A 27231-nucleotide genomic window follows, 5' to 3' on the forward strand; every position below is an offset into this window, starting at 1 on the left:
TCTTCAGAATGAAAGAAGAGATCTGCAAATGACATATCTGATAAGGGTTAGTATCCAAAATCTATAAAGAACTTAGCAAACTCAATACACAAAACCCAATAATCCAATTAAGGAATGGGGAGAAGACATGAATACACCTCTTTCCAAAGAACACATGCAGATGGCTAATAGACACATGAAAAGATGCTCAGCATCACTCATCGTCATGGAAATACAAATCAAAACTACAATGAGATACCACCTCATATCTGTCCAGATGGCTAAAATTAACAACATGGGAAACAACAAATTTTGGCAAGGATGCAGAGAAAGGGGAACCCATTTACGCTGTTGGTGGGAATGCAAACTGGTGTAGCCACTCTAGAAAATAGAATAGAAGGTCCCCAAAAAGTTAGACTATGATACAGAAATTGCACTCCTAGGTATTTACCTAAAGGATATAAAAATGCTGATTCAAAGGGATACATGCACCCTGATACTTAATAGCAGCATTATCAACAATAGCCAAATTACGGGAAGAGCCCAAATGTCTATTGATTGATAAATGGGTAAAGGAATTATGTGTGTGTATATGTGTAATGTGTGTGTGTGTGTGTGTGTGTGTGTGTGTGTGGTGGAATATTAATCAGCTATCAAAAAGAAATGCAATCTTGCTGTTTGCAACAACACAGATGGAACTAGAGTGTATTATGCAAAGTGAAATAAGTCAGAGAGGGGTACCTGGGTGCCTCAGTTGATTAAGTGACTGCCTTCAGCTCAGGCCATGATTCCAGGGTCCTAGGATGGATTCCCAGGTATGGGGTGGGGGTGGAGGGAGGTCCCTGCTCAGCAGGGAGCCTGCTTCTCCCTCTCTCAATCCCCTGCTTATGTTCTCTCTCTCACTGTGTCTCTCTCTCTGTGTCAAATAAATAAAATCTTTTTTTTTTTTAAGATTTTATTTATTTGACAGAGAAAGATCATAAGTAGGCAGAGAGGCAGGCAGAGAGAAAGAGAGAAGCAGGCTTCCCACTGAGCAAAGAGCCTGATGTGGGGCTCCATCCCTGAGGTCATGACCTGAGCTGAAGGCAGTGGCTTAACCCACTGAGCCACCGAGGCGCCCCAAATAAATAAATAAAATCTTAAAAAAAAAATCAGAGAAAAATACCATATGATTTCACACATATGTGGAATTTAAGAAACAAAATAGATGAACATGGGGGAAAAAAGAGAGACAAAGCATAAAAGAGACTCTTATCTACAGAGAACAAGCTGGAGGGAAGGTGGGGGGGATGGGTTAAATGGGTGATAGGGATTGAGAAGGGCACTTGTAATGAGCACTGAATGTTATATGTAAGGATGACCCACTAAATACTAATCCTGAAACTAATACTGCATTATATGTTAACTGAAATTTAAATAAAAACTTGAAATAACAACAAAACTCTACTTAAATGAATTCTACCCCTTGTTGCTTTAGCAATAGTACCCATCATTTTTTTAATGGCATTAAGTGGTTCTATTTAGCAACACCTTAAAAGGACTGGGAAGGAGTTTGAGAATGGTTTGTGCTCCAGAAAAAAAAAAAGTTTATTGTAAAAGGGAAGAATATGTTTTATGTATAAAAGAGATAACCAGGGTCTGGATGCTTAAAAGGGCTTCCTGCTACTGCAAGCTTGTTGCTTCCATCACTGCCTCTTCTCAATTTAGTGAGATAAATCATATAGTGCAATAATATACATTGCCACTTCTCAAATGCAACATAAACTGGTTGAGCCAGTATGCTGGCCCGACCCTAAAACAGGCTAGTCATCATCAACTGGAAAGAATGGGTTCATCTAAAAATAAATAAAATGAAAAAAAAAAAAATGGGTTCATCTGGCTGGACAATGGGATGAGATGAAAAGCAGAACAGGAAATCAATACTTTGGTTGGCTCTATATTCTCTATTCTCTTCCACTGACTTGTCTCTTCCTACTCAGATACCATACTGTTTTAATTACTCTAGCTATGGTGATATTTCGATATCAGTAAGCAAGATTTCATCTTATCATGTCTTTTAAAAATATTCATAGTGATTGATATTCAAATTTCTCCTAAGTGAACTTTAAAATCACTGTGTCAAATTCTATTTAAATAATCCTACTAACATTTTGTTGGGGATGACATTCAACTCTGGTGTAATTTAGGAGACTTGATTTTTCCCATCTGGAAACATGGATATCTGTTTATTCAGGTCTTCAACTAGGACTATCAGTAAAGTTTTGCAGTTTGCTTCATATAAGTTTTAAGTATTTTTGGTAGATTTTTGGTACATTTTATAGTTTCTGTGTAATTGTGAATTATGAATGGAACCTAACATTCCTGTTATATTTTCAACTGGTTATTTCTGATGAATGGGAAAGCTAATGATTTTGGCATATTTGCTTTGTATCCAATTACCTTTTTAAATTCCTTCATTCATTTTAATAATTTTTTCTTCTATTTTCTAAGTAAGTAATCATAAAGTCTTCCATAATAAATAACAGTGAAAGCCTTTCCTTTTTAATATTTATACTTCATTTTCATTGCCTTAATAATAAGAGTTCCAGGTCTCTAAATATGATGTTGAGTAGTTATCGTAATAGTAAGCATAATTATCTTGTTCCATGTTTTGAAGAGAATGCTTCTAATGAATTACCATTAAATGCAATGTCTGCTATTGGTTTTGATCATTATCTTATACCTTAAATTAGGGATGGGTATACTGTTTTCCTTTGTTCACTGAAAATAAGTGTGTTTAGAGTTAGACTGGTCTTTAGAGACCTTAGAGATCATCTGGTCCTCTTGTTTCTTTACCTTTTTTTATCAAAATAGAAGCATAAATATGAGTCTCCAAACAAAAATTTTAAATGTGTTGGGCAAGTACAGCATAAATAGAAATCCTCAAACAAAAACTCAAAAGGTACTAGAAAAAACTCTTTATATTATCTTTTAACAATTTTTAGTTTCTGAGATGAATATTTAAAATCAACTAATGAGCTAATGTAAATTCATTCTTTCACCAGACACTTGGTATGTGCCTACTATATACAAATGAATTAATTATAAAATAATCAATTGGAAGATTACTTAATTTAAAACTGTTGTTAGAGACAAATACGAGTAAGCTTGGTTTAATCATATTCTATATATATATGCCCAGTCACTCTCAAACCTTCCAATTGTCCACATCCTTATTTCTCTGTGGTTTACAAACAGACTACTTTCTTTTTTTTCTTTTTTTTTTAAATAGTTTATTTATTTATTAGAGAGAAAGAGAGAGTATGGGAGGGGAAGGGGCAGGGGGAGAGGGAGAAGCAGACTCCATGCTGAGTGGGGAGCCCAATGTGGGACTCGATCCTGGGACCCTGGGATCATGCCCTGAGCTGAAAGCAGTTGTGTAACTGACTGCAGGTGCCCCAAAACAGACTATTTTCTTAATGAATGATTCAAGAGCATAGATGAAGAATTCAGGTTTTTTTGTTTGTTTGCTTACTGTGGTACAGTTCTAACCACATTTAACTTTACAGTGTTTAGGTTAATAAGGAGCAATGGCCCATGAAGTTCAGCTAAGGATAACTGACTTGATCCACTAGAACCCCTAAGGAAAGGGGCAGCTTAAGGCCAGTAGATTCCCAAAATATGAGACGGTGCTCTCAGACCTTTAAAGGATTCAGCTTTGCTTTTGAACTTTCCAAAGTTTAAAAAATCTAAACCTACTGAAGTTCTAACATCACTATAATGAGCATTCAAAAACAAGAACCAATAAATAAAGGTGAAAAATGATATTCAAACCAGTTTACTAATCCTCTTGGCAGTCTTGCTTGCTTACAAATGACAATGCTCTTGTATCATGTTAATGTTCAGAGCATTTTTAAAAAACAAATACAGCCATTTCCCTGTAGCACACTGGTGTGAACCTATGGGTATAATCCCTCTATTACAATGAACAGGTGAAGTATACCAGTATTCACTGGCTGATCTATTTTAATACCTTTTTTGCTTATCTAAATCCAATATATCTTTCTAAAGTTAATTTTTAAAGCTTAAAACTAACCTAAACATTTTTCATTTATACATACTGTTTCATTAAATAATACCTTTTGCATCACAAATTCCCAATATAGAAAAACTCATCAATAAGTATAGTATAGCTAACATGAATGGAAAAACTAACCTGAAAGCCGAAAAACCTGAATTATTTACATTTAGTTGTTAAAACATTATTAAAATGAAAATCTCCATTATCAATCCAATATTATATACTTAAAAATAAGCAATAAAATATGACTAGACCACTTGTTAACCATAGGGAAAATACTGACAGAAGTTAATAGAAGTTATGGTCATTTAAGAAAAATTCTTAATTTCCACAGGTTGACAGTCAAACCAAAAAACACCTATTTAGCAAATTTAGGAAGTGACAGCCTTTAAACTGATAAGGAATATTAAAGAGAAAACCCACAAGTTTATGGTGATTACAAGGAGAAATCACCTAAGAACTTAGCTGGTGGGTACCAGAAGCCAGATGGGAGTGGAAGACTGGTTATCTAAGAAATAATTTCTCCAAAACAGACACAACACAGAGCTTCCACATTCCATCTTTCCTGGAGATGCTCCTTTTAAATGGCTTATTCTAAAGTGAAATCTTTTCTCTGCATGTACTCCTGCCACTGGAAGTTACTAGTGTTTTTGTTATTATCAGCAGACCTATTAAAGAAGCTCTTAAATGCAGGGAGACGGAAACATAATTTCTGTTAGGCAATAAGGAGCACATCAATCCATGAAGGATAGCTTATTGTCGATTTTAAAAATATGTTCTAATTAAAAATTCTTAGAGAGTAAATGTAATTAATATTTGTACCCTGAATTCCTGTTTTCCCTGGTGTCTAGAGGAACCAGAGTCTTCATTGTGAGAACTCTGATACCGAAATAGTGTCCTTGACTTCCTCTTCCTATAAGCATCTGTTGAAGTATACTTAAGCACTATTTGTGGTATTTGTTTCACTTCAGTCTCTGGAACCAATCCTGTTCCACCCTGGAAGAAATCAAAGACTTTCAGGCCAGAGATTTGGGAGGTAGTATCTGTCCTGCTCTGGAACCAGGAACAGAGCTTCCAATATGCTTCCTCTTACCAGAACCTATCCCTTATTTCCCAGTTTTAGTACTTGTGCTCCTACCTGCCAACCAGTACCTGAGGCCTTTTCCTGAATACTGCAGTAGTTCACCTGCGATTACAGTGCTTGCTTATCCACTCGTCCCAGTGCTGAGTGTTAAGCTGCTATTTATCAGCTCTCCTAGATGCCATCTTGAGTGCCTGCTACAGAGATCTGCTAATTGTCAACATACTCAAGGACTGCCTACTGCTAGTACCTCATGAAACCAACTAACCTAATACTAATCAATAGCTAGTCCTAACCTGTTGGAAGAAACAAGAATGAGTCTGAGCTCACTCTGTGCTTGAGATGAGTTCTGGGAACTATAACGGTCTCTGAGCTATGGTCAGCTCTAGTGATATTTTCGATCAACTCAGCTTTTTAGTTCTCTGGAAATGAGAAACCTCTGCAGCTATTTCCAAGATGAGTCTCTGCTCTGTATCAATTAGTCTCTGTGATTCTTCCCCTCAGACTCTCAGAAAGGAGACCTGTCATAAAGCCTCTGCAGCCATGCCCTCTATATTGTACAAGATACTGCTCCAATCCAATCCTAATTAATCACATTCTTATAATAACGTATCTGAAACTTTGACACCAGTGAGAGTATTGAAAGTTCCCTGAGAGTCAACACTGTACTTCAAATAAATCCTAGTTATTTTCTTCATACATCCCTATTATGTCACTTGTACTCCTTTCCTTCATTCATATTGGGTTGCAATAACCTGTTTACATATCTGTCTCTGCCATTAAACCAGGAATTCCTTGAGAGGAGTAGTGGTTGTTATGTTTCAAAGAACTTAACCAGTGATGAACATAATGCCTGGCACATCTGAGAGGCTTGGTAAATGATTATTGTGTGAATAAACAAATGCTTGTGGATGAAAACAAAATTGGCAACTGGATAATAAAGGAGCCAAAGGGATACTGAGTCTGGGTCAGGTGGCAGACAAAGATAAACAAGAGAAGCTTCTGATTCCAAACTAGGAATTTAGAGTGAGATAATAAAAGATAATCTAAAGTTTTAGTGAGAAAGATATGGCATAATGTGTGGGTATCTTTCTTAGAAGTTGTACAAACACATCTTTAAAACCAATGTAGGGGGGTGCCTGGGTGGCTCAGTTGGTTAAGCATCTGCCTTCAGCTCAGTTCAAGATCCCAGGGTCCTAGGATGGATTCCAGGGTTTGGGGGTGTGGGGGGGGGTCCCTGCTCAGCAGGGAGCCTGCTTCTCCCTCTCCCGCTCCCCCTGCTTGTGTTCTCTCTCTCCCTGTCAAAAAAGTAAATAAAATGTCAAAAAATGTTAAAAAAAAAAAGCCAACTAATGTTGGTTTTTAATACATTATATGTTAATAATGAGAATTGACCCCTCCCAAGTGACCACAATATATAAAAACTACATATGTATACTTTTTCATATTTAGATTTTAAAAAGGTTCTATGTCCTTAAAATTTTAAAGTACAACTGACCCTTAAACAACACAGGTTTGAACTGTACATGCCCAGTTACACAATTTTTTTCGATCAATACAATACAGTTCTATAAATGTACATTCTCTTATCATTTTTCTCAACATCTTCTTTTTCTAGCTTACTTTTTGTAAGAACACGGAATACATATAACATATATAATATTTATGTGTTAATCCACTACTTATGTTACTAGTAAGGCCTTGCAATCAACAGTAGGTTATTAGAAGTTACGTTTCTGGAGGAGTCAGAAGTTATATGGGGGTTTTCAACTGGAAGGGTGGTGATGCCCCTAAGTTCTGCATTATTCAAAGGTCAACTATAATTACAATATTACTAGCTACATATCACTTCACTTAGCTTCTTTCAGTTACACATTACCAATTCTTTTCTTTTTTTTTTTAAGATTTTATTTATTTATTTGACACACAGAGAGAGAAATCACAAGTAGGCAGAGAGGCAGGCAGAGAAAGAGGGGGAAGCAGGCTCCCTGCTGAGCAGAGAGCCCAATGTGGGACTCGATCCCAGGACGTTGAGATCATGACCTGAGCTGAAGGCAGAGGCTTAACCCACTGAGCCATCCAGGCGCCCTACCAATTCTTTTCTACAATAAAAAATAATTTTTGCTTCTATAATATTGCTTCAAAAAGGGTTAATGAAATTCAAATTTTTCTAATTTTTGATTATAGAAATAAGAACAAATGAACAGTACATTTAGTGAGAATTTTATCAGTATATGAATAGAGAAGGCCAGATAGAGAATACAGCTTTTTAAAATTTGAATCCATAGTGGTAGTTACAACATAGAAGTGCTTTACTGTTGGAGAAAAAGATAAATACAAATATGTTTTGGAAGATGTTCAAATTTAGTAGGTTACCCTTTTTCCTACATGAAGGATTGCAGGAGGGTACAGCAGTAGAGGGAAGAGAAGCCTGAACAGAAAAAGTAAGGGAAATAGAGCATATGATTTATTTGGCACAATCCTGAACCAAGGACAAGACTCAGACTGTGGATATGAGCCAGGAATACAGGTGATACACAGTGGTTCAAGCAGCAGGCAAATTGGCTTAAGACCATTATTAAAAGGGGAGGGTGAGTGGTGTGTGTTTTGTCAGGCTGATGAATCATAGACCTGTACCCCTAAAACAAATAATACATTATATGTTAATAATAATTTTTAAAAATTAAATAATTTTTAAAAAGACCATTATTCAAAGATGAGACGAACGAGTACCAAATCAAGAGAAACCTGGATTCAGAAAGCAGAAATTTAGTCCCTGGAAAATGGGCATAAGGCCACTGGGGTGTAAGATAGGAATCCATAAGACAAGGACTAAATCAAAGAGATGACTTCCATTAATAATGTCAAAAGTGGACAATTAGCCATTAAGCTCCTTTGTCTTAGTGTCTATGGTCAGGTTGAACCTATAGGTCTGCAGTTAGGCGAACTTTCATACCAGAAGAATATAGGAGACCACCTAGCTGACAAAATTAATTTACCTTCTTCAAAAAATAATCATTTCTTTCCTTTTCAGTGATCAAAGACTTCACCAATTAATCCTTTCTCTACTGTATTAGATAGGATAGACTAAATTCCTCAAATATAATGGCTCAAACACAACGGAATGATGTTCATTTCTCTCTCATAAGAGCCCAGAGAGGACATTCTGGGACTAGGGTTGCAGAGTGGGATCAGGGATCTCTGCTTCAGCGACTCAGGGTGTTGCCATTATCAACTGAGGTGAGGAAGGGGGAGGGGGCACGCAAGAAGTTCATGTGATAAGCTTTTTATTGGTCAGGACTCGAAGTGGTATAAATCACTTCTGCTCACATTCAGTTGAGGAGAACTTAAGTCACATGGCCACACATAAGTGCAAGGGATGATGGCAAAGGAAAAACTGGCATTTACAGCCCTAAGTATTAGGAGGAAGGGAAGAGATTATGGTCAACAGCCTGCAGTCTTGTCATACCAACTTCGGGTATCAAGGACTCATGGAATATAAAGGACAAGGGAGAAAAGTATTAGAATTATATGTATGTTTTAACAAAGACCTGGAGAAATTCACTTCCAAAACAAACCACATCTGTAGGATTGGAAGCCTTATGGGAGATAATACTTTCGAATCACCTTCATGAATTTTTCAGGAAAAACTAAACTGCTGTGATTCACCCAGGTTGAGTTCCACACACTTTATCTTCTGCATTCTGTATCTCCTTCCAAAGTCTTAGATACCAGCCACTAATGACTTGAAGTTTAATGTTTGCATTTGCACTCTCCTTAGTCTGTTTTTCCAAATTTAGCAAAATGCTTCTGTATCTCTGACCTTTTCACAAAGCACTGCAGTGAGATTAACAAAACACTGGGTCTGGTCCTCCATCCTTAAATGTTGAGAGATGTCCAATGTAAACAGAAGTCTTGTGTTCCACCTCCACAGACCTACCCACATTAGCTGTGGGACGCTAAATAGTAGCAACCATCCTACGGCTTAATTTACAAAATCTGAATTTAACCGTCTCTAGGGAAAAATATAAAGGTCTTCAAATTTTTGCTCTATAATTCTAAAACTGAGTTCTTCCCAAACTAAATTTGATGACAGATTACTATATTCAAAATATTTAAAAAATTCTAAAAATTCTAAATCTAAAATCCAAGTAACAGAGAAAAATAAAATTACCTGAAAATTCATATATATAAACTTAAGTTTTATTTTTTAACTTGTTTCAAATTCAAACAGCTTCATTTCTTTTGTTAACATAGTAAAATCCACTCTCAAAATAAAGTATCTTCAAACTTCAAAAAATGAAACTATACCATGTGTGACTGACAAATATTAACTGTTAAATATAATGTAATTATGATTTCTTGGCTTCTTATGGGCATGTTTTAAGTAGATATGTCAAAATTTTTATAGTGTTATTTTTCACAGATTAGGAGACTACAGACATTTAAGGGAAGGTATCACTGCAAAATTTCTAGATGTGGCAAATTTTGTGAAGGAAATGGAATTTTTCATTTCAAAAAGATCTTACACAATTGCTAATGAAAACTACCCAAGCATGGATCTCAGAGTTGGCACATAGATTATCTTATAAATGGAAGTGCAAGGCCACACCGCAGGAAAATGAAATCACAGAAGTCTAGAGGTAAAAAAGAATTTAAGTTTGCCTTTCAGTTTATTCCTCCTAGGAAATTACATTTTATACATTCTAAGAAATTATTTTATGGGAATTGCTTAACATTCTTTTCAAGTTTGCTAAAAATGTTTAGGGAATTTTCTTTCTAGCTCGAGAAAGCTCTATCTTCTCTGTTTTACTGAAAAATTGTGAGCTACATTTTAATTTCAGTTTTCCTATTTATAGAAATGGAGAGTTTACATGGAAATAAAAATTTCAAATACAACTGTAAAACAAAATACATAATTTATTCATAAAAATAAGGAATGATCATTTTCAGGTAACTCTGTGGAACCTCTAAGTCATGTTGACATGAATGGTTTAAGAAGTGGGAGAAATAATAAAAGCTACATTTTTTAATTACCTCACCTTTCCAAAAGAAATAAAAATATTGTGTCAGTGCAATTATCTTCTTTGGAATTTCCAAAATCAGACCTTTGCAACTAGTACTTAGATGTTACTTCTTAAGGTAGTGAAACAAGGGCCTTCAGGCAACAGAGTACATCATTATCCTTCCTATGAATAACAAAAAGCAAAGGTTCACTGCCAAGGCACAGTCTCATGTTACCTCAGGTCAGCAATTTGAAAATTTACTCTGTGGTAAGGTCTGATTTTCCCAGGGAGGCAAGATTAAATGCCAGATAAAGGATTCACTACTTGACAATTAGAGAAACTGATGCCTACAAGCTGATAATACCCTAAAGAGGTAACTTGAAACAATTATATCAATTATCTAAACACTGTATAATGTGTTACCTTTTAGCAGGTGAGAAATAGAGCCATGAGAATGAAAAACAGAAGAAAGAAAAATAAAAATCATTTATATTAACCAACATTATTTTGATTACTTATCCTTATTAGTTTCTTTAAAAACTGTTTGATATTAAATCAAACCAACACTAATTTTAAAAATAAAGCATAATCAAGCATTTATTTGATTTCATGTGGGAAGCTGAGCATTTGTTATTATGTCCTACCTGATACTGGCAACAGGGCTAACATTTTTATAAAACACCGAAGAGCAAAAACCTTTTAAATTTAGATTTTTATGTTTTATTTTCTGGGTAAGAATCTTATGAAATTCTATTTACATCTATTTTTATTCTAGCTAAAAGATGTTCACCGAAGTATTACACTTGGCTTTCTCAAATGGCTTCAGGCTCATTTACAAGCTTCTAAGAAGATAAAAGGGGTAACATTTTCTTTGCTTGTTGGGTGGTCGAAAGGTTACATATCAAATTCCAGTGTGGGAAAATCCCAAGTACTCTAGGTGAAATGTTTTGGTGCTAGGTAAATGTGTCCATTTGGAAATACACACAGTCTGAAGAGGAGCCCATAGTATTTCCCTGACTGGGAAAAAGAAGATATAAAATTAAAAAAAAAAAAAAAAGTAACTGAAAACTGATCACTTAGTCTCCACTTGTTAGAGGAGTTTACATTCTAAGATTCTTTACAAGTTTACAAAGTACTTTCACAAATAATCATCTCAGTATTGATAGGAGGATGATGTGAGTAAAGGTTCTCTAGGGAGGCAGTATGTGAAATGTGTATTTCATCTCTTCTTGCCTATTCAAAGCCTTTGCTCCAGAAATACCACCCTTGCCCTGCCTACCTCCCTCACTTTCTTCCCTCTTCTACTGAATACTCCCTTCAGCATACACGTGTTGGCATTCCTCCAGCCTTAGAAGGCTTCCTGTCCTACTTCTCCATTTAGCTACTCTTCCCTTCCTCTCCACTTTGTCTCTTGCATTCATTTCCTGTCTCTGATTTCCTCTACTTCAGTAGCTTCACCCCTCTACCACCCCACGAAAACTGCTTACCAAGGTCATCGATGACCTCTTTGTTGCTAAATTCAAAGGTTAATTCTCAGTTTTCATCTCACAGCATCTGACATAGTTGGTAACTCTTTTTTCCTTACAATAATTTTCTCAGTTTCCAAGACTTCACTTTCCTGGTTTTCCTTTTACTCTTCTGGCATTCTTTGTACTTTTGCTGATACTTCTTTGCCAGTCCTCAGACCTTGTCTCTTTTTAAAATCTATAATTACTTCTTTGATGATCTCATCTGGCCTTTACATATTGTAAATATACTGACAAATACAAAATTTATACATCTAGCCTTCTGAAATAATATAAATTCCACAAAGCGGGAATTTTTAAGGGGTACACTTCAGTTTCCCCAGTTTCTTGATTGTAGCAAGTTCTTCAATATTTGCTAAATAAATGAATGCATGAAAGTGGTTGTAAAACTTAGTACAATTATTAAATAATAATTCCTTTAAAAATTAAACAATATTAAAAATAAAAAATTAGGGGCACCTGAGTGACTCAGTGGGTTAAGCCTCTGAGGCCTTCAGCGCAGGTCATGGTCTCAGGGTACTGGGATTCAGCCCTGCATCTGGGCTCTCTGCTCAGTAGGGAACCTGCTTCCCCTTCTCTCTCTGCCTGCCTCTCTGCCTACTTGTGATCTCTCTCCCTCTCTCTGTCAAATAAATAAATAAAATCTTTTTAAAAAATCAAAAGTTATCTGGCATTAATGTAATTGACTTCAGAACTGTGGGCTGGAGAAGGCAATACAGTTAAACATGTTCAATAATTTGCCTTGTGTGTGTAACCACTTGTAGAAACAGGATGTATAACTTTCAAGCCACCATGGAGAGAGAAAAGAGAAAAAATAGGACCAATCTAATGTCAGGGTATAAAGAGAAAAAAATTACACATGTAATACAGCAAAAACAGATGCAAGTATGTCAATAAATATGAGTGGGTTAGACTCATTAAAAAAGAGCAACTCATATTTTTAAGAAGCCATATAAACATTCCTTATAGGAGTCAGAGTTAAACACTGCCCAAGTCTTTGAAAATATACAAAATTAAGGGCCAAAAGCATTAAATGGGACAAAGAAAAATTCACCAACAAGGCATTACACACATAAAACAAAACAACTTAAAATTATACGATGGAAAACCTGTTCAGAAAAATGCAATTTGACCAATTCATAATCACAGCTGAGATGTCAATACATCTCTACTAGAAATGGGCAGATCAAAAGAAACCATGTAAGAAAAAGGATCTGTGTAACAAAACAAATAAGACGTTGATTTGTTTTTTTTTCCATTTTATTGATTTGTTTTTAATAAACAAAATGTATCAACCGACCACAGATTAGTCTTCACAAGAATATCAATGAGATAAAAATGTGGACGTTATATAGGTTCAAAGAAATATTCACAGAATATTAGAGAGTAGTGAATATAAATTTACCAGGAGTACTTATATCAATATAGATGTTTCTTAAATACAATACTAAATAAAAACACAAATTATAAAAGGATACTATCAAATAACTATATATTATTCAGGGGTACACTCATTTGTAAAAAAAATTATGAAAACATGCATGGGAATGATAAAAATCAAATTTAGAACAGTGGTTATCTCTTTGGGGAAGAGAGAATTATGACAGAGGTATATATGTTGATGGTTTATTTTTTAAGCTGTCAGTGCATATACAGCTATGCATTATATTAATATCTACTTACTGTATTTTTGAAAGTTGGATATATGTTGTTTTTAAAAAAGAAATCACTCAGGTTTTATTCCTTGCCTCATATAGAAAAATGTTAAAATTTATCAAAAAGAAATGAACATGAAAAAGACCACTATGAAAAATTTGAGATACACTATTGTATTATTAGACAATTCTTGGGTTAAAGAGAAACAAAAACTGAGATTACAAAGTTTTTGAAAATAAGTGACACTTAGGGACTCACAACCAGCAATCTGTGTAATTTGGTCAAGGCCACTACTGACATGGAAAAATTAATATCCTCTAATATATTTTTTAAAAAATAAGAATTTAAAATAAATATATGTATTCAACTCAAAAAACCAAAGAAAGGATAAGATAAATTTGAAGAAAACAAAAGAGAACAATCAATAAAGATAAAAGCAGAAGTAAAAACAATAAAACAGTAAATGATTTTAATTTTAAAAAGTAGTATTTGAAAAGACCAATAAAATAGAAAAACCTCTATCAATCTGATTTTAAATTTTTTTTTTGAAGATTTTATTTATTTATTTGACAGAGAGAGAGGAGGAAGCAGGCTCCCTGCAGAGCAGAGAGCCCGATGTGGGGCTCGATCCCAGGACCCTGAGATCATGACCCGAGCCGAAGTCAGCGGCCCAATCCACTGAGCCACCCAGGCGCCCTCAATCTGATTTTAAAAAAGAACCGAAAATTACAGTAAACCAAGTGCATTGGTTGTGGGGTGCCTGGGTGGCTCAGTGGATTAAGCCACTGCCTTTGGCTCAGGTTATGGTCTCGGGATCCTGGGATGGAGCCCCGTGTCGCATGGGGCTCTCTGCTTGACAGGGAGCCTGCTCTTCCCCCTCTCTGCCTGCCTCTCTGCCTACTTGTGATCTCTCTCTCTGTAAAAAAAAAAAAAAAAAAAAAAGTGCATTGGCTTTGTAATCCTTCAGGCCTATGTTCAAATGCCAACTTCACCCCTTCCTAGTTAGGTAACCTTGGAAAAAATAATCTCTCTGAACTTTAGCATTTTCAACTATAAAAAATGGGCAAATAAATACTAACTCCACAAACTATAAAGATTAAATGAAAACTTAATGAGAATACCTCCTTCTCTGTCGGCCAATAGAATCGCCAATAGAGTCAGTTCATCAAGAATGTCTACTCTGGGGGGTGCCTGGGTGGCTCAACGGGTTAAGCCTCTGCCTTCAGCTCAAGTCATGATCTCAGGGTCCTGGGGCTCTCTGCTCAGTGGGGAGCCTGCTTCCTCCTGTCTCTCTACCTGCCTCTCTGCCTACTTGTGATCTCTCTCTCTGTCAAATAAATAAATAAAATCTTAAAAAAAAAAAAAAAAGAATGTCTACTCTGTTGATCAGCAGGGTCCAGAAATAGTCTTTGGCAGCTCAGCTCCATGTATAAAGTTCGAGGTATCAAATGCCTCTGTGGTACTTTAAGTTAGGAGTTCTTTAAATGTGTCCATGATGATAAAACTATTCCAACAGCCTGGCATTTCCTTGAGGCTCCCATCTGCCTGTACTCCTTTCTCTCAGTTTTCCTGGCTCAGTTCCAAACATCTAGATTATATAGTATGTGGTGTTCTATTTATTTCTTAAGAGTCATGGCTGACCCTTCATGACAAAAATCTCTAGCTGTGCACTGAGGCACTGTCTTCTAGGCCTGGTTACATGACTCCCAAGATAGTTTTTCTAGACTGCCACTGGAAGGAATAAGCATAACACATCATTAATAGTCTGGACTATTTCACCCTAAATGAATCATCTTGAACTTACTCAACTGAATTAGTTAGCTTAGGAATGCCATAACAAAATACCATGGACTGAATGGCTTAAACAATAGAAATGTATTTTCTCACAGTTCTAGAAGCTACAAGTCCAAGATCAAGGTGTCAGCATATTAAGTTTCTGATGAGAGCTCTCTATGGCTTGCTGATGGCACCTTCTTTCTATAACCTCACATGCTCTTTCCGCCGTGTGCTGGGCACATTAAGAAAGTTTGAGTGTGGGGGCGCCTGGATGGCTCAGTGGGTTAAGCCGCTGCCTTCGGCTCAGGTCATGATCTCAGGGTCCTGGGATCGAGTCCCGCATCGGGCTCTCTGCTCAGCAGGGAGCCTGCTTCCCTCTCTCTCTCTGCCTGCCTCTCTGCCTACCTGTGATCTCTCTCTGTCAAATAAATAAATAAAATCTTAAAAAAAAAAAAAAAAAAAAGAAAGTGTGAGTGTGCTCCCTGATGGCTTTTCTGAAAGGACACTAATCCTATCAAATCAGGAGCCTACCTTTAGGATCTCATTTAACCTTATGACTTCCTTAGAGATCCCATTTCCAAATACAGCCATGCTAGAGGTTAGAGCTTTAATATATGAATTTTGAGGGGACACATTCAGTCCATAACACCAACCATTGAGTGACTCATCTGCCCTTTTCCTGTACTCATTCATATAGATCTTAAAATGCTCCGGCAGGTCATTTCCCTCAAGCTGGAATTTTATTTTCTGGAAGAACTTGAAGGAGATTTTACTATTTACCCTCTCTTTTGGAGCCTTTATAAACAATCATTAAGTAAGATCAGTCCTGGAGTCCTTGGCCTACCTATCCCCCAGTGGCAGGGTTTTCGGCTTACCAGTCACAACTTGAAGTTCCCTGCCCACCATCCAGCCTTGGCCTACTTGCATCACAGTGGGGGATCTCCTGCACACCAGGTCTATCCCATAGTTCCCTGTCTGTCAACAATGGCCTAATGCACACCAGCAGGAGCTTCCAGGCTGCCAGTCCTAGCTTATGTTTTCCTGTCTGCCAGCCTCAGCCCAGCAACTCTGGAGAAAAGCTCTAGCTGTGGATACACCTTTTCTAACAAGGCCTAAATCCCAACCTAGGGAGGAAGTTTGTTCTTTCCTTAGGACCTCTCCCTCAGGCCTAGAATAGTCTTCTGAATTTTGATTCCTTCTTCGTAGCTAACCTCTTGTAAATTGTGAACAATTCTTCACATTGAACCTTATCTGTTCAAATTACTGTGTGGTTTCCAGAAGCCTGGCCCCTGACACAGAAGAGCTTAAGATGACTGTTACTGGGTGTTTCACAGTGCCCTAGGAACAAGCAGAACAGAGGTACACCAGAGTCAGAGAAAGAAGCCTCTTCCACCTACAGTGCCCCTGCTGCACACTCTACCAGCAAAATAAATAAATAATTAATAAATAATGTTTGCAAGTTCTAACACAGCATTAAAAGAGGATGAAATGAAAGGTAGCTTTGAAACTGAGGCAAATAACCTGATACCTAGTATTGTAACCTTGCTGCTATCGGTACACAAAGTCCCGATTTAGGTACATTTTTTTTAAAAAGTTAACATATGCCAAGACCTTCCTATGTGCCTGACCATTTTAAGCTCTCTTAATAATCCTGTAATGTGGGATGTGTAGGTGGTCAATCAAGCATCTGGTTAAGCATCTGCTTTCGGCTCCCGTAATGATTCCAGGGTTGCGCTCCCCTCTTCCTCTGCCTGCCACTCCCCCTGCTTGTGCCCTCTGACAAATAAATTTTTTTTAAAATTCTTAAAAAAAAAATACTCCTGTAACATAGGGACCATTACTATCCCTACTTTACAGATGAGGGAAACAAGGCATGTAAATTTAATTAGCTTTGGCAAGGTTCTAGAGTAAAAGAGCTGAGATTCAGATCCAGGTATTCCAACTCCAAAGACCACACTCTCAATCACAATGCTATATTAACTTTTGTTTCTATTGCTAAGACAAAAACAACTTTTAGAACGTGAAGAGATCTGTCCTTTTTCTGGAGGCCACCTCCCCAACCAGTCCCACACACCATTAGCGTGGCACCATTTCCTCTCACACTCCTAGGTGCTGCTCTGAGCAGCATCACCCTTTAGACTAGAAAGCTGGCGGGCACAGAGAGAGAAACAAAGAAAGTGGAGGAGGTGCTAGAGGATGAGGAAGAAGAATATGTGATGTAAACATTTCCTGAACATCGAGTAGAAAAGGCAAAGTGGAGAATTTCCTGAAGTGGAAGGGGTCCTCAGATGCGGATGACACTTGGGAGCCAGAAGAGAACCTGGGCTGTCCTGACCTCATTGCCATTTCTACAGTCACAGAAAACAGTACATGGGACAGAGAAATTATAGGAAGGCAAGTGCAAAATTGACTGATTCTGAAAATAAAGGAGAGAACAAACCAAAGAAGAAAGAAGAGCCAGAAAAGCCATGAGACTCTGCCCAGGGTCTGGAGCTGGAGCAGATTAGTAGAGCTACAGACTCCAGGGCAGAGCTCATGTTCTTGATGAAGTGGAAAAGATATGATGAGGATGACCTGGTCCCTTCCAAGGAAGCCGATGTCAAGTGTCTACTGGGTCACATCCTTCTATGAGGAAAGTTTGATGTGGCATTCCCACCTCTTAGACGACGATGACAAAAAAGATGACAAGAATTAACTCTCCTGAGTACCAACCCCTGTCACACCTGACTGTGGGTTTCACTTGGAGAGGGAAGGAGTTCTACTTGTCTTGACACCACAGAGGAGGCTTGAGGAGATGTCCTTTGAAGAGCAGTACTTAGAGCCACCCAAAGGAATATAAAGCCTTTCCAGCTGTGTACTCTGCAGAATCATCCCAGGGGAGAGGAAGCAGGAGATACGCTGCAAGGCAGCTCATTCTGTACTTTGCTGAGAAAAACAGAAGGCCTCCCATGAAGGACAAAACTTGCAGAATGCATGTATAGGAGAGCAAACGATACTGCAGATCTTCAAAGAGCATCTCCACAATGCACAGCCTGCTTCCCAAGTGTTAACTCTGCATTTTTACAGTGTAGCATGTATATAGTTTGGGGGGATAAGTGGTGTACCATTCTAGGGTAGGAGGGATGGGATAGGAAGGAAGGGAGACAGGAAAGATCGTTTTTGTTAAAATTTGGGGCCTGATGGTGAAATGCTGGAAAGAACAACCTAATAATGATTTGGTTTTATGTCCAGAATATTTTATCTTTAAAAAACATGTCACTGGCTACCTAAATGAAGACTGTGAGACTCTAAAAGCTGTGAAGACCTGAAACTTCTCTTTTTGTTTTTTTGTTGTTGTGTTTTGTTAGTTACCATACAGTACATCATTAGTTTGGGATGTAGTATTCCATTATTCATTGTCTGTGTATAACACCCAGTGCTCCATGCAATCCGTGCCCTCCTTAATACTTGTCAGTGTGTCCCCTGCCTGAGCTTAATGCTGTTCCCAACAAAGGGCTATGCCAGTTAGTAAGTCAGTAGGGACAGTTTTATTGGAACATACACCAGGCAATTGTTCTTAGAGGCACTAATCCTTGACGTTGATAAGACCCCTTTTTTTTTTTTTTTCAGTTATAAAGTTTTAAATATCAGCTTGTTCATCCAAGCAAATGGCTGAGGTATTTGTGGAGGGGAAGAGGGTGGAATATAGAAGGGGGAGAGTAGGGAAAGAAAGGCCCATGCTCTTGGAATGGAAAGCTCTTGGAGCCGTTCTGCTTTTTGAACTTTGAACCCTGAAACCATTGGTAGCGGCATTGACAGCACACGTTCACAGGAACAGTTTAAGGGTTGAAGGATTTCAAAAGCTCTAGACTCAAGAGAAGATTAAGCTTTCATACTGGGACAGTGGTTCACTTTAAAACACCAAGCAAAATTCTTTCTAATCCTAGGAATTACCTAATATCCAAAAGGCTGTCTTGAATCATAAGATCCATCAGTTCTCGACATTATCTAGACCTGTACCTAAAAGTCCATTGTCAAATCTTTTTAGGCATGTGTTAGATTTCTGTGAAAACTTCATTTAAATGTAAACTTTGTACCACATCATCAGTTTTGGTCTTAAAACTACAGATTAAAAAAAAAAGTGAAGAGAAACTCGATTAGAGGCTAAAGTTCTTTAATATTCCTATTAAAAAAGACAGCACACTTAGATAGCATTTATCTCTGAAGGAAACTATAAACAAATATGTCAAAATGTTAACAAGTAATAATTCTGAATGCTGGACTATACAGTTCACCCTTACACAGAGGTTTGAACTGCACAGCTCCATTGATCCATGGATTTTTTTTTTTGATAAGTACAGTACAGTGTTATAAATATATTTTCTCTGCCTTATGATCTTCTTAATAATATTTTCTTTTCTCTAGCTTATCTTGTGAGAATAAAATAAGGTGTACGTATATTGTAATAATTTGCATATAATACATACCACATAAAAAACAGGTGTTAATCAACTGTTTATATTATCAGTAAGGTTTCTGGTATACAGTAAGCTATTAATAGTTATGTTGTGGGGGGACTCAAAAGTTATATGCGGATTTTTGACTGCACAGGGGGTTGGTGCCCATGTTCCTACATTATTCAAGGGTCAACTGTATAATTTTACATATCTTTTAAATTTGACAAAAAACTTTAAAAAGGGAATGTAAGAAAGGAGCACTATTTAAAGGTATATAATCTTGGGGCACCTGGGTTGCTCAGTGGGTTAAGCCTCTGCCTTTGGCTCAGGTCGTGGTCCCGAGGTCCTGGGATTGAGCCCCCCATTGGGCTCTCCGCTCAGCAGGGATCCTGCTTCACCCTCCCCCACCCCCCGTCTTCTTGTGATCTCTGTCTGTCAAAAAAAAAAAGTATATAATCTTAAAAATTATTCAGTTTTTCAGTTATAGAAATTATTATTGAAAAGGATAAACAAGTTTTAAAAATCATATAATATTACCTCGTTTTGGCACTTTATTCCCATTACATTGACATTTGACTTTCAGCGAGAACTTCAATGTCCCTGAATTTAAAATGAATGAAAGTTGAGAAGGCATTATCTGGGACAAAGTTTATAAAACTGGTGTTTTAATTTATAAAACAGATTTAAAATATATATACAATGGAATATTAGCCATGAGAAAGAATGAAATCTTGCCACTTGCAAGATTTGGAGCTAGAGGTGTAATGCTAAGTGAAATAAGTCAGAGAAAGACAAATACCATGTGAGTTCACTCAAATACCATGTGAGTTCACTCATATGTGGAATTAAGAAACAAAACAAAAAGGCAAAGGGGAAAAAAAGAGAAAGACAAATCAAGAAAGAGACTCTTTTTTTTTTTTTTTTTTAAATTTATTTACTTGACAGAGATCACAAGTAGGCAGAGAGGCAGGCAGAGAGAGAGGAGGAAGCAGGCTCCCTGCGGAGCATTGAGCCCGATGCGGGGCTCGATCCCAGGACCCTGAGATCATGACCTGAGCCGAAGGCAGCGGCTTAATCCACTGAGCCACCCAGGCGCCCCTATTAACTCTTTTTTAATAAAACTTCATATATTTTGTACTTTGGGATTATGAGCTACCCTCTTCCAGATGTTTTCTGTAGGAATTACATATGGCCAGTGTTCACATTATTTCGCTCCAAAAAAGTTTTGTATTTCTGTCAGTGACATCAGCTTTTTCTCTGTTTGGGTAATGTAAATTCTGACTCTGAACCCATATGAGGTAGTGAGGGACCATGTTTATACATTCTCAGAAAATGTTTTTTTCCACCTGGAGTCCAGACAGACACCTTCAGGTTTCCCTATCATCACACTAGGAGAATGATTTTTTTCTAGTCCTTTCTTTTGAAGAGGGCTCTGGGTGTCTCAATTTCAACTTACCAAGGTCTTGTTTCCATTCCCAAACAGGCATTAAAATCCAACTGTCTACAATTTTAGGAATAATAATCCACTGCTTGCCCAAGTAAGTCACAGCTCGCTAGTAACTAGTTTCCTCTTTATTTCTGCATGTGGCAATTTTCCTTAATGTCTTAAGTACAGTATGGTATTTAAAAGGATGTTTAAAATATTTTTATGACAGATTATATAGTATGCTATATTGTTAAAACCAGAAGTCTAAACCATTTATTTTATTAAATGGGCATTCCATAATTATTTATGAGCATTTTCATTTCACTAAAAAGAAAAAAAAGCCATTTTCCTAATACAATATACTTCATGTCTAAGAAAAATGGATAGATACCTATTACTCATTCTCTACTTTTTCCTTTAGAAAGGAAATAGATTTTTAGCTAGGTACAACAGCACACAGAATAAAGGTTACATTCATCAGGTTTTATTGTAGTTAGCTATATAAGCTAAGTAAAAATGACTATTTTGACTAAACTGTGGCCAGTAAAATGTAAATGAAAGTGCTTTTTGAGACTTCCTGAAAGGCCCATGGAAAAGGAGCTGACTCTGCTATTCAGAGCCCAGGTAAGTAAAGGCTAAGTGACTCATTTCTCCTGATCCCAAGCCATCTGCTCCTATGCCACCTTATTTTCACTTAATTCAACCAATCTTATTTCTATAATCTCTTTAATCCCTGAGTTTAAAGTTGTTGTAGAGGGCATTCGTAAGTAGAAATGGGTAAGCAGATCACTGTAGAGGGAGGAAGTGTGGGAAAGGAAAGGGTGGAAGCTCTATATTTTCCCAAGCTCAACAATTTCATGAAGATCACAGTCGCTTTTAGATTAGGATATAGAGCTGTGACTTAGGAGGATACCACGGTGCCTTTACAGATTTTTCTAGGTTAGTTACTTCTGACTCCTCTGTCTGTCAAAACCCTGATGCCTATTACTAGTACCAAAGGACTTAAACTCACTCCCTAGGGAACCACTCTGCTAGCCTACAATTAAGAAAGCACAGCTGCAGATACTTGAATTTTACAGTATATTTAAGAATACTAATTTCTCAAAAAAGAAAAAAAAAGAGAGAGAGAGAATGGCACTTTTCTGTAGAATCTAAGAAACCTTCCTTAATGAATCCTATCACCAAAATATGAAGAAGACATGTTTCTAGAACTTCTCTATCAGCCTATAATCAAATAATATACCCTCAGGTCCCTGAGTAACTTCTGTTCTTATTTATCTGACATTCAGATAATTCCTGTAGTTCACTTCTCCATATCCTTCTAATTTTCACCATTCTACTGAAGATCAATGTGCAAGCCAATCTCTGGCTTTCACCATGTTCTGAATTCTGCTGGGCGGGGATGTGGATAAATTACCTAAGACACAAAGAGCCACTCTCCTATAATTTGCCAGCAAATGGCAGGCACATTGATGTTTGCCTGCTTGCCTGCAGTTTTACAAATTTTTAAAATAAGTATTATAATAATTCAGGATAAGTTCTAGATTATTTGGTGATATATATGAAATATTTTTCATAATTAAATATTTAGTTCATAATATCACCCGGTATTTGTGCTTCTTATAAAATTTAGAATATTAGATCAAAGTATGAATTACAGATTTTAATCTTACTTCCCATTTAGGATGTATTCACTTTGATTAAGTCTGTGTTATAAAATACTTGAATTAAAATTCTTACCTAACTTTGAAGATGATGATGAAGTAATCACCAGGGCTGGCAAATCAGGGAACAGGACAGGCATATGCAACAATACATGTACACAGTACTGGACCAAAAGGTTACTAAGACTGGATTCTTTACTAGGAGGACATAAAATCCTAATATGATCCATTTATTGGGATAGGAATCAACAGGGAGAAAGCCATATGACAACAAAAGTTCAAGATACACTGATCTCCCTTCACCATAAACCCTAGCCCAAAAGCTGCCTATGACTTACCATAGGACTCTATCATTAAGTTTGATGGTAATAACAGCCTCAAAACCTGTCTTAATCTCTCGGGGCTGATAAGTCAACATGCTTGTATATATATGGAGAATAACAAGTGACCTTCCATCTTTAGAGTAGTAAGAATAAAATTAAAGTACAGTTGACCCTTGAAAAATGTGGGAGTTAGGGGCACCAAACCCTGTACAGTTGAAAATCCATGGATGACTTTTAATTGCCACAAAACCTAACAACCAATAGCCTCCTGTTAACAGAAAGCCCTGAAAGTCGATTAACAATTATTTTGTATGTTATGTGTATTCTATACTAGATTCTTAAAATAAAATAAGCTGGAGAAAAGACAATGTTTTAAGAAAATCATAAGGAAGAGAAAATACATTTACAGTACTGTATTTATAGAAAAAAATCTGTGTATAAATGGACCTGCACAGTGCAAACCCTGTTGTTAAGGAACAACTGCATTCGGAAGAAGTTTAGATGATCCTATTTGAATATAACTAATTTTAACAGGTTGGAGCTAGCTTAAACTGGACATAACCTATGGAGCCTTTCTGACCTGATGTGAAACTGGTTAGGAAAAACCCACTTTGAATTGTTCCAAGCAACTTTAATCCATTATATCCCTTCCAGATAAAGAGATAATCCAAATATCTCATCTAGTCAATATTCACATGTCAGTTAGACATCATATCAAAAAACAGAAAAAAACTGAGTTATTTGAAATTCTTTTATATACACTTTCTGTATTCTAAATTCTGGAACTGGAGTATTCAATGAATAAAAGGTAACTAGTGAATGGGGAAAAAGCAAAAAACTTGGATTCTACTTTCCCAATTTGGAAAAGTAACTCTTCGATGAACAAACACTTAACTATGCTAATCAATTAAATGATACAGCACTAAATTTCCACATTTTATTTTGCTTATATAATCTATCAATACGTCAAAGCATTAAGGTGTAAAGGGTTACTTAAAAAGTAGAGGAGAGGGCACCTGGGTGGCTCAGTGGGTTAAGCCTCTGCCTTCTGCTCAGGTCATGATCTCAGGGTCCTGGGATCGAGCCCCGCATCGGGCTCTCTGCTCAGCAGGGACCCTGCTTCCCCCCTCTCTCTGCCTGCCTCTCTGCTTACTTGCAATCTCTCTCTCTCTGTCAAATAAATAAATAAAATCTTAAAAAAAAAAGTAGAGGAGAAACATATCTAGAAAATCCGTTTAGTACACAAATGACTAGGCATTTTCCTTAATGCTAGATAGATAATGCCATAAATAAAACTTGTTTGATTTTTTTAATCACATTTTTCTCCAACATAAGAGTGTTTACACTAAACAAAGTAAAGTTACTCAAATTCTTAGTGTTTGGGACAGCAATTACAGGAGATCAGTGAGAATTAATGATCTCCAGTTTAAACTTGCCCATCGAGTTCAAATAAAAGAATAAAATCTCCAGTGTTTTGTAAGTTTCATCCACTTCCTACGTAAGTTAAATATTACATCATGGGTAAAAAAAAGTACTAATTAGATCATATTACTAAAGTCTGTACATCTTAAAAAGTGGAATAACACACACAAGAATTAAAATAGCAAAAGCTGTGACCATGTGGAAATACCCATTGAAAAACTTCTACATTTCATGAGCAAGTTAAAAAAGATGTCATGGTTTTCTAGTGGTTTGTGTTCTTTTTAATGGCTGTTTCAATCCACCACTCTCCAAATCTGTCATGGTTACTCTACAAATTTCTATTATCTTGCTCTCAAGCGATAACATTACCTTCTATTTTATAGCAAAATAGTAATCATCAGGCAAAAACTCCTTCAACCACTTGCCACTAAAAATGAATAATTTCTGTGTCCCATTTCTTCTTCCTATTACACCAGAAATGCCACTGTTCCTATTATCTAAGATTAAATTCTTCCCTAGTGCTTTAAACTTTCATTTCCCATCTGTATCCTGGTTCTTAACAAATCAATTAACCCCCCTCCTTCCTTTGGTTTAGTGTTTCTCCTTTTACCTTCAACATTTAAACATATTTAAGGGTCTACCATCTAAAAAAAATAAATAAATAAAATCTATGTTCCTTAAGCTATTGCCCTCACTTCTCCCCTTGACAGCCAAATTTATAAAAGTATTGTCAACACTTACCTCATCTTGTCCATATCACCTTTTCTTTACTTTTACTTTCAGCTTCTCCAACTATAATGTGATTTTCACCTCCAAGATATCACCAAGATCATCCATGAACTTCTAAATCCAGTGAATACTTTCTATTGCTCATCTAAGATGAACTCCTCTGGTAGAGCCCATTGATACTGACTATAGTACTACTTGTCTGAAGTACTTACTACCTTCTGTTGACTTCCATGACTCTCCTGGCTTTACTAGTCTAGACATTACTTCTCAGCTTTTTGTAGGGTTCTATTTTTCTGACAGTTTTTTTACATCACTGATGCTCACCAGGACTCTTTCCTTAGAGGCTTTTCTCTTTATGTTCTATGTATTTTAAACAATGTTATCCATTCTTATGACTTTCAATGCTTGATGATTTTCAAATCTATTGTTATAAGCACAGATTTCTCTCCTAAGCTTCTGACCTATGTATCCAACTGGAAGTTTCCCTTCAGCTGTCCAGAAGACACCCTGATCCACTGTAGTTAAAAACATCATTCATGCACACTTTTTTTTTTTTTTCCTTAGGACCTAGCCTCAATGAACTGCTGCACAATCCACCCAATGCCCAAGACAAAAAGTTGAATATCACTCAGATTCTCCCATCTCTCTCATCCCTAAAATCTAGTCAACTACCAATCCTCGTTGATCCTACCTCTTGAAACTCTCTCCAGTGCAGGAACTTCTCATTGCTTCACTGCTATTTCCTTAGTAAAGTTAAAACCATTTCCTGTCTAAAGAAATATTATGGGTAAAAACCGTCTCACATATATTTTTTTTTAATTAAAGAATATAGAGAATAATACTCTCTAACATTCTCATCTCAGAAGTAACAGCATCTTACCTGGCCTCCTCCCTTTCAGCATTGCATCCCTCCCTCTACTTTCCCTATCCAATCAAAGTGATATTCCTAAAATGCAAATTTGATTATATCATTCATGACTAAAAATCTATAATGTCTCCCTAGTACTCTTAAGGTAAAATTCCAATTCCTTGTCTTAGAAGGTCTTGTACTATCTGCCCCCTGATTACCTTCTAGCCAACTGTCTGATCACTCTTGCCTCAAATTCTCTGCTATACCTCCACACTGATCTTTCAATTCTGGAAACATGGTATGCTTGTTCTCACACATGTTATTTCCTTCTGGAACACATTTCTTCATCCACTTTGTTTCCTTGTTTCCCTAATAATTCCTACCTATCTTTTATATCTCAATTTAGACATTACTTCTCCCAGGAAGCCATGCTTAATGTCCCAAGTCTGAGTTTTATGTCCTTCCTGTATGATCCCATAGTATACTCTATTTTCCCATCACACCACTTTAGCATATTGCATTACAATTATTCTTATCCTCACTAGACTATAAGCTGCAAAAGGACATGAATTTTATTTCATCCACCACTAAATCTCTAGTACATACTACACTTCACTAAACGTTCCTTGAGTAAAGTATTTGAATAAATAAATGGTTGAGTGGAAAGATGGATAAATTGTTTCTAAATAGGACATGAAATGGAAATCTTGATTTTTATAGCTATAAAACTAAAAATAACTGCTTAATACATGAATCTTAAGAAATATTAATCATTTAGATAGGATCATGTACTCTAAGATAAATGACTTTCCCTAATACTTTTCCAGGACCAGGAACAGGTAATATTCTTTAGCACATTATATATATGATTTAAAAGAGAAAGAAGTGGAGGGGAAAGAGATTAAAGAAGCCATTTAGTGAAGGAACTGCTATACTGATAGTAACTAAGAGACTTTTGAAAACTGGTATGGGAATTTGGTAGTCAACAGTTTAGATATATAATTTTACATTAGCAACCACCTCAAAGTAAAAACATTAAAGTATTTAATACTAAAAGCTAAGGACTCTTAGGAGAATGAATCTGTTGTCTTCTCATATACTTAGAGAGAAGAAAACAAAAACGTATCCACTCTGCACCTACTATCTAATGAAACTGAAATTAGTTACTGAATTCAAATATACTACTAATATTATGACTCAGCGTCCAATCATTAATCCTCACAGATAACATAAAGAGGTAATACACCCATTTTTTTACGTTGCATTAGCTTTCTAATACCTAAAGTCAAAAGCAAAT

At 36.5% G+C, this 27231-nt stretch overlaps 1 protein-coding gene and 1 pseudogene across 3 annotated transcripts in view; one reads left to right on the top strand and one right to left on the bottom strand.

The window, feature by feature from the left end:
* MICU3 (mitochondrial calcium uptake family member 3) overlaps positions 1–27231 on the bottom strand; it is a 100775-nt gene that overhangs the window by 66273 nt on the left and 7271 nt on the right. The gene's annotated exons all lie outside the window — the stretch shown is intronic.
* On the top strand, positions 16534–17779 carry LOC123932567 (annotated as a pseudogene).

Source organism: Meles meles, chromosome 2 (assembly GCF_922984935.1).
Source record: "Meles meles chromosome 2, mMelMel3.1 paternal haplotype, whole genome shotgun sequence".
Classification (NCBI taxonomy): Eukaryota; Metazoa; Chordata; class Mammalia; order Carnivora; family Mustelidae; genus Meles; species Meles meles.